The sequence below is a fragment of the Gossypium hirsutum genome, chromosome A13 (assembly GCF_007990345.1).
Source record: "Gossypium hirsutum isolate 1008001.06 chromosome A13, Gossypium_hirsutum_v2.1, whole genome shotgun sequence".
NCBI classification, from domain to species: domain Eukaryota; kingdom Viridiplantae; phylum Streptophyta; class Magnoliopsida; order Malvales; family Malvaceae; genus Gossypium; species Gossypium hirsutum.
The window spans coordinates 22828028-22837614 of record NC_053436.1 but is presented as its reverse complement, the minus strand read 5'-3'; positions in this window follow the sequence as shown (position 1 = coordinate 22837614).

Here is a 9587-nt window from a genome sequence, read left to right as displayed (position 1 = left end):
ATCAACCTATGAACATGCTCCCAACCAATCACTTGTATTTCTACAAGCTCAAGCACAAAAATACAAGAAAAATCAAAGAAAAGCGTAAAAATTTCAAACAAATTCTCCATGTTATCCCTCCACATTTTAGAAAACACATTGTCCTCAATGTGTAGCTCAGTAAAGGATAAGAAAGGAAGTTACCCGATTGATCGTGATAATCCTGGTAACTATTGGTGGATGCCTCCTCTTTTGATCGTTGAAAGCTCAAAATCATTGTGCTTTTTCCATATGGGGTTCCTACATAGGAAATTTAAACAAAACAACAAATAATATATTATTACTCCTACTCCTAACAATTAAAATAAATTCAAAATCATTCCAAATTTTAATACAATCTTTTAAAAACAAAAATAAAAATAAAAAGTTCAGTCATTCTCCTAAAAATCTATCTCAACATCCTCCACCCCCTTATCAGATCCTTCTTCTTCTTCACTCTTCTTTTACTCTTTTTCTTGCTTTGGATGTGTCGGCCCAAACATATTTGGCGTACAATTAGGTACCCTAATATTTTTTTTCCGTGCTAATTCCTGAAAAATCGGGGCCAACTCCTAAATCCAATGTATCATCCAGTCTAGCTTGGGATGGCTGCACTTGCCAATTTCCTACTGAACAATCAATTTTTCTTTTCTTTGTGATTAAGTCATAGTGGCCAACATCTCTTACTAGTGTTTGTTCCACTATTTAATTTTTTTAACTAGTAGCTCAATGTATTATGTATATAGAGTGTCGCCAATTATGCTTCGAGACAGTTTCATTGATTGCTCTATAGATGTCATCGGAACACCTGCTCTCTTACATAGGGTCATCACTAAGTAAGGAAAGAAGACTCCCACTCTCTAGCCATTAACGCATCGCTTCATATTTTGGTATATCCACGTTTTGATGCATATATGTTTTTTTCTACAAAATAGCATAAAGCAAAGCTGTTTGAGTATTAACATTATAAACATTCAAAGCATGAGTTATTCTAGTGCACAAAAATTGGACCCACATTTTTGCTTCAAGAAACATTATAGTTTGATTAAAAAAGGTTGGAATATCAATACCTAGGCAACATTTCCATTCACCCCTTCCCTTGGTTAGGAAGTTTATAATGTTATCCATATCTATGTCTTAGAAGTATTCCAAAGCAGCTTATTCCATAAAATCTATTTCATAAAATAGAGCATTATAAAATTCACAAATAACTTGAGGGTAATTCATACATTTTTCCCTTGCATAGGTATTGATTCCCATGTATGACCTTCGGTTTCTCTAGACTCTTGGTCCCGTAAGGATGCATAAAATTCCTGAACTACAGGGACTACAACAAAGTCTTTTAGGATTGTACAAAAATGTTACCATCTATGATATCTAAATAAAGGTCATACCTCCTAACAGAGAACTATCAACAGTTCAAATCCCCTCACTTGAATAAATGTTTTTCCTTGAAGTTCAAAAAAAAATATTTTTCAATGTTTGGATTCGAAAAATTAGACGGATTGAGAACCGTAAAATGTCCTGGTTCATTAGTATTTCTAACTTTTCGTGGAGGCATTTTGAGTATTGTTTAAATTCAAAAACTAATAAACTAGCAAACAAAGTTTCTAATGGAATAGTAAAAGAGGTGTAACACCCCCAAACCCCGAGCCGTCGCTGAAACAGGGTTACAAGGCATTACAGGACATATTAGACAACTTACGAATAACTCACAAATAAAATAAAATTCATAGTATAATTTAATAACTAAGTCCCTATAATGAACTCTCGAAGTCTAAAACATGTATTAAAAGTGAAACGAGGCTCGTTCAAGTACTCCGAATTTTTTTTACTCATTTTGACAGCATTTCTGCTTATTTTTACATAAAACCCCCTACAATTGAAACCTATCCATTTCAAACATAACTAATTCAACCAACTCATTTCATGTAATATCCTAAAATAGGGCCTAGTCAGAATGGTTATTTCGGGACCACAAATCTGACATCTAAATATTTACTTTATGATTATTATGAGGCCTAGAATATGAGTATATGCATGTGTTAAAGTTTCCTGAAGAAATTCTTTGAGTAAGGTGTTCAATTGGAAATTAGGTACTAAATTGAATAAATTGCAAACTTGAATTCTAGAAGCAATTTGTATGAAATTACTTTGGAAGAGAAAAATTTCCCCAATTTCTAAATTTTTGGACAAAAATGGGCTTGCATGGATGAAATTTTAAAGAAAGGGCATGAGGGCATTTTGGTCATTTGGCTTTTTAATGAAATAAAATGGGAAAAATCAAGCAAAAATCAGCCATCTTCTTCCCCATAGCTGCCGAAATTCTCTTGTCACCATAGCTAGGGTTTTCAAACATTTCAAACTCAATAGTAAGTGCTCCCAAGCCATGTTTTTCATGCTCTTTGTATTTTTGAAATCCCGGTAGTTACTCTCTCCATTTCTACCTATATTTCATGCTAGGGTTCATGTTTAAAAATTTACCCATGCATGAGTTGCTTGTATTTTGATGGATTACGGAGGAATATGAAAGTTGAATGTGTGTTAAACATCTTTTCCTATGTGATTTTCATGAAAAACCTTTATAGGGACTATTTTGCAAAAGATGTAAATTTGTGGTAGAAATGAGAAAATGATGGAAAATGTGGCCTACCATAAGAAGGAAAAGTGTTTGGCTAGGCTTGGGTAAGATAGAAAGTGTATGTGTTTCATTATACGAGCCTAAGGACTAAATCATAAAAATGTCAAAGGTTAGGGGCAAAACGATTATTTGGATCGGGGGTGAGAATTAGATTTGTAATGTATAATGTGGGGTATTAATGATATAATTTTGTTGTTATAGACCCTGAGGAACAAATTTCGGAGGTCGATCGAGGTAAACGCAAGGTTTCGGAATAACCGAAACTCAACTCCAAAAAGAATACTAGGTAAGTTCAGATAACTTCAAGTAAACCCCTAATATGCATAATTGAATGATTTATGAATGCATGATGATTGAATTTATTATTAGCATGAAATATCATAGAAATGCATATTTGATGGCAACATGTGAAAAATGTCTCGGATGAGGTTGACAAAGGGAATTCGAAAGATAAACCCTTATTGATATGTATAAAAAGATCATGCATATGTTGCAGTAAGGATTTAGCCAGGACAGGTAATCCGTGATATCAAGTATGAAAAGGATCTAGCCCGGACGGGTGTTCCTTAAATGATCAAGCCTCCTGAAGAATATATGTGCATTATGGATTTAGCCCGGACGGGTAATCCGATTAGGGTCTGAATTTAGCCTGGACTGGTAATTCCGATCTGAGCTCATTAAGGGTGTTTGTTGTTATAAGGGATTTAGCCTGGACTGGTAATCCCGACATCACTATATGAGTTCATGATATGGGGGATTTAGCCTGGACTGGTAATCCTGCCATAAGATGTGAGGTTTGCGGGAGTGTATATATGTGAAATGATCATTCATAAGAATTGATGGATAATAGGTATTCCATCGAGATTTCCTAGAAACTCAATGGGATTAATATGATGTATGTCAATAAGATGATGAATGATGAGCTCATCTACATAAATTACCTGATGCTTTGTTACGTAACTAACTCATTGATTGAGTGCATGTGATAGGGAATCGTTTCATAATTGATGATTTCATGATTTAAATATAGATGTATGCTAATTACTCGATAAGTTTACTTTCTGATTATTCGAGCTTACTAAGCATGTAAATGCTTACCAGGTCAGAAGGAAGGTTTGAATGGACAAAGAAGTGTCAGCAAAGTTTTGAGAAGTTAAAGACATTGCTGACCGAAGCTCCTGTTTTAGTGCTACCTGAACGGGGAAAAGAGCTTGTGGTCTTCAGTGATGCATCCTTAAATTGATTGGGTTGTGTACTTATGCAAGATGGTAAGGTGATAGCCTATGCTTCACGACAATTGAAGCCTCACGAGAAGAATTATCCAACCTACAACCTAGAGCTTGCTGCTATTGTTTTTGCCTTAAAATTTTGGAGGTATTATTTGTATGGCGAGACTTGCCGTATATTCATGGACCACAAGAGTTTGAAATATTTGATGACTCAGAAAGAATTAAATTTGAGATAGCGGAGATGGTTAGAATTAATTAAGGATTATGATATGATTATCGACTATCACCCGGGAAAGGCAAAAGTGGACACTGATGCATTGAGTAGAAAATCCCTGTATGCTTTGAGAGCCATGGATACTCGTTTGACATTTCTTGATGATGGTTCAGTTCTGGCCGAGCTAGAGGCTAGGCCAACATTTCTGCAGGAAATTCATGATGCTCAGCTTAATGATGATGACTTGCAAGCAAAAAGAGCTCAATGTGAGTCTGGTGTTGAGTCAGATTTCTGAGTTAGTCTTGATGGATGTTTAATGTTTAGAGATAGGGTTTGTGTACCCAAAGATAATGAACTTATTCGGAAGATTTTACAAGAAGCACATAACAGTCGTTTGTCTGTTCACCCGGGAAGTACCAAGATGTACAACGATTTAAAGAAGATGTACTGGTGGAACAACATGAAAAGAGATGTTTCTGAATTTGTATCGAAATGCTTGGTATGTCAGCAAGTTAAAGCTGAACATCAAGTGCCTTCAGGTTTGTTACAACCTGTAATGGTCCCCGAATAGAAGTGGGAAAAAGTTACCATGGAGTTCTTAACGGGATTACTTTTAACTCTGAAAAAGAAAGATGCCATATGGGTTATAGTGGACAAATTGACAAAGTTGGCTCATTTCATCCCTGTAAGGACGGATTATTCTCTTGATAAATTGGTCGATATGTACATTTCTGAGATAGTAAGATTGCATGGAGTACCACTGTTGATTATTTTGGATAGAGACCTGAGGTTCACTTCGAGATTCTGGAAGAAGTTACAAGAAGCCTTGGGTATAAAGTTGAGCTTTAGCACAACTTTTCACCCTCAGATCGATGGCCAGTCTGAGCGACTGATTCAGATTTTCGAAGACATGTTGCGTTGTTGCATCCTCGAATTTCAGGGTAGCTAGGAAAAATACCTGCCATTGGTAGAATTTGCCTACAACAATAGTTTCCAAACATGTTTGAAGATGGCGCCTTATGAGGCCCTGTATGGCAGGAAGTTCCAAACTCCATTGTACTGGACAGAACTTAAGGAAAATCAGATTCATAGAGTTGATCTGATTAAAGAAACTGAAGAAAAAGTTAAAGTGATACGGGATTGTTTAAAAGCGGCATCAGATAGGCAAAAGTCTTATGCTAATCTGAAAAGAAAGGAAATTGAGTTTCAAGTTGGAGATAGAGTATTCTTGAAAGTATCTCCATGAAAAAAGTTATTGAGATTTGGTCGGAAAGGTAAACTAAGTCCACGATTTATCGGACCGTACGAGATCACCGAAAGAGTTGGACCGTTAGCCTATCGTTTGGCGTTACCACCCGAACTGGAAAAGATTCATGACGCGTTCTATGTATCCATGTTAAGGAGATACCGATCAGACCCCTCTCATGTAATTTCACTGACTGAGATTGAAATTCGACCGAACATGACTTATGGAGAGGAACCATTAAGGTATTGGCTCGTGAAGTTAAACAGTTGAGAAATAACGATGTTTCTCTAGTAAAAGTATTATGGCATCGACATGGTATAGAAGAGGCTACATGGGAGCCAGAAGAAACCATGAGAAGTCATTATCTGAATATGTTTTCTGGTAAGACTTTCGAGGACAAAAGTCCTTAAGGGGAGAGAAATGTAATATCCTGAAATAGGGCCTAGTCAGAATGGTGGTTTCGGGACCACAAATTTGACATCTAAATATTTACTTTATGATTATTATGAGGCCTATAATATGAGTATATGCATGTGTTAAAGTTTCATGAAGAAATTTTTTGAGTAAGATGTTCAATTGGAAGTTAGGGACTAAATTGAATAAATTCAAAACTTGAATTCTAGAAGAATTTGTATGAAATTGCTTTGGGTTATGAATTAGAGGGTCTTGGAGAGTAATTTGCCCAATTTCTAAATTTTTAGACAAAAATGGGCTTGCATGGATGAAATTTTAAAGAAAGGCATGAGGGCATTTTGGTCATTCGGCTTTTTAATGAAATAAAATGGGAAAAATCAAGCCAAAATCAACCATCTTCTTCCCCATAGCTGTCGAAATTCTCTTGTCACCATAGCTAGGGTTTTCAAACATTTCAAACTCAATAGTAAGTGCTCCCAAGCCCTGTTTTTCATGCTCTTTATATTTTTGAAATCCCGATAGCTTGCTCTCTCCATTTCTACCCATATTTCATGCTAGGGTTCATGTTTAAAAATTTACCCATGCATGAGTTGCTTGTATTTTGATGGATTATGGAGGAATATGAAAGTTGAATGTGTGTTAAACATATTTTCCTAGGTGATTTTCATGAAAAACCCTTATAGGGACTATTTTGCAAAAGATGTAAATGTGTGGTAGAAATGAGAAAATAATGGAAAATGTGGCCTACCATAAGAAGGAAAAGTGTTCGGCTAGGCTTGGGTAAGATAGAAAGTGTATGTGTTTCATTATACGAGCCTAGGGACTAAATCGTAAAAATGTTAAAGGTTAGGCGCAAAACTGTCATTTGGATCGGGGGTGAGAATTAGATTTGTAATGTATAATGTGGGGTATCAATGATATAAATTTGTTGTTATATAACCCGAGGAACAAATTTCGGAGGTCGATCGAGGTAAACGCAAGGTTTCAGAATAACCGAAACTCAACTCTGAAAAGAATACCAGGTAAGTTCGGTTAACTTATAGTACACCGCTAATATGCATAATTGAATGATTTATGAATGCAAGATGATTGCATTTATTATTAGCATGAAATATCATAGAAATGCATATTTGATGGTAACATGTGAAAAATGTCTCGGATGAGGTTGACAAAGGGAATTCGATGGATAAACCCACATTAATATGTATAAAGAGATCCTGCATGTGTTGCAGTAACGATTTAGCTAGGACAGGTAATTCGTGATCTCAAGTATGACAAGGATCTAGCCCGGACGGGTGTTCCTTGAATGATCAAGCCTCTTGAAGAATATATGAGCATTATGGATTTAGCCCGGACGGGTAATCCGATTAGGGTCTGAATTTAGCCTGGACTGGTAATTCAGATCTGAGCTCATTAAGGGTGTTTGTCGTTATAAGGGATTTAGCCTGGACTGGTAATCTCGACATCACCATATGAGTTCATGATATGGGGGATTTAGCCTGGACTAGTAATCCTACCATGAGATGTCAAGTTCGCGGGAGTGCATATATGTGAAATGATCATTCGTAAGAATTGACGGATAATGGGTATTCCATTGAAATTTCCTAGAAACTCAACGGGATTAATATGATGAATGTCAATAAGATGATGAATGATGAGCTCATCTAAATAAATTACTTGATGCTTTGTTACGTAACTTACTCATTGATTAAGTGCATGTGATAGGGAATCGTTTCATAATTGATGATTTCATGATTTAAATATAGATGTATGCTAATTACTCGGTAAGTTTACTTTCTGATTATTCGAGCTTACTAAGCATGTAAATGCTTACCCCTCTCTTTTTCCCTATCTCACAGAGCTCGACGACTCGAAAGGATTGAAAGACGATTGGAGAGTCAAAACACTATCAACTAAACAAGCTTTGGTATAAAGACTACGTTTGTTTTGTTCAATGGCATGTATAGTATTTTTGAGTATTTTATTATATGTGTCATTTGATTTGCCAAATGAAGGCATGTAAGAATATGTTTACCTCTTTGTATATGGCCATGAAAATTAGCTTAATTGAAGTAGGCTATGACCTACGAATTTATGCATGGTTTTATTTACAAGTGATGGGCCATTACCAATTGGCAATGAGTCACATGAACGAGCCAATTTTGGATGAATTAAAGTGACATGGGAACCCATAGACACTAAATGGGAAATAACCTATCATGTGTGAAACCAATGATTTGAGGTTTCCATACATCTAGTTTAATCAAGATTATTTAAAAGTGTATAATTGTGTTTTACTTTGAATTTGGTAACCACTAAGCACAAGTAGTAGAAAGGGGTGACTAAAGGCTTGGAAAATAGCCTATTAGAGTCCACATGGTTAGACACACGGGCGTGTGTCTAGGCCGTGTGTGACACACGGTTCCCTCCCATGGGCGTGTGCTATGGCCGTGTGTCCCCTGCACTTAAAATTTTAGCTCAAAGTTGTACATGGGTAGGCCACACGGGCGTGCACCATGGCTATGTTAAAAAGACAGTGTCGTCCTCGGGCAGGCAGCACGGGTGTGTGCCATAGCCGTGTTGATAAGTCAGTGTTGCCCACGACTGTAGGGCATGGGCATGCCCCAAGTCACATGGGCGTGTGAGTCAACATAGCCTACCTACACAGGCGTGTGACACTTTATGATAAGGAAAAATTTCCTAAGGAGCCCAAGGTTTATTGAACGTGCCCGAATTTGTTCCGCACTGCCTCTAGGTATGTTATAGGCCTCAAAGGCCTATATAAGGGACGAGTTGTTCACGAATGAAAAGCTTAAAATTTGAGTAAAACTTGGTGACCCAATTTGGTACGTTTCAAAATGTAAAGTCCTGGTAATGCCTCGAACCCTATCCCGACGTCGGGTACGGGTGAGGGGTGTTACATTTCATATACTTATTTTCTATTCTAAATACCTACAAATCAAACTCAATCAATATAATATCAATTTAAATTTATCAATGTACTAATTAAATTGAAATGGATAAACTTCTTTCAATGTAATTCTTAGACTTGTAATACTAACATTTTTAACCATTCATAATCAAAACATAATAACCTTTATGCACATCCTATGTACATGCCACATTACCAAAAGAAAATATGCATCACCAAAAGTTTGCTGAAGTCGGGTCTAGCTTTGGATGCTGGTTCAGTACTTGACTTCTACAACTTGCACACGGAAACAGCCATACGCTGAGTATACATATACTTAGTGGTATCACTATAATTCAATTTATAATTAAATACATTAAGTCACACACATACTTTTACATCACAATTATCATCACTTAATGAACAATTCAATCTTTTTATGTTATCATTTGATTATTTATATATATACCATTCTTATTTCAATTCTAACCTTTCACATATGCCACATCATTCAAATTTAGTTTTATCAGTAAATTTATTTCATTTGTCCCTATTAACTTGACTCAGACTCGGCGGATACACGAATTCCAACTAATACACCAGTACGGCACATTGTGCCTTAATGGTACACAATACCTAAGCAATAATCAATAACGGTAGCAGTAACAGTAACAATATTCAACACACTAAGTGTTGAATCTATAACAATAACGGTAACAGTATTCGACACACAAAATGTCGAATCGGTAACAATAACAGTAGTCGGCACATAAGTGCCTGATTAGTAAGTCGGCAAAAACCCGTACTCTTCCATATCCTATGGCATGCCAACTATATCCGACTAGTCCGACTAGTTAATAGGGTATTTAATTCACTTTTCAGTACAACTTCCATCTCAATTCACTATCAAATAT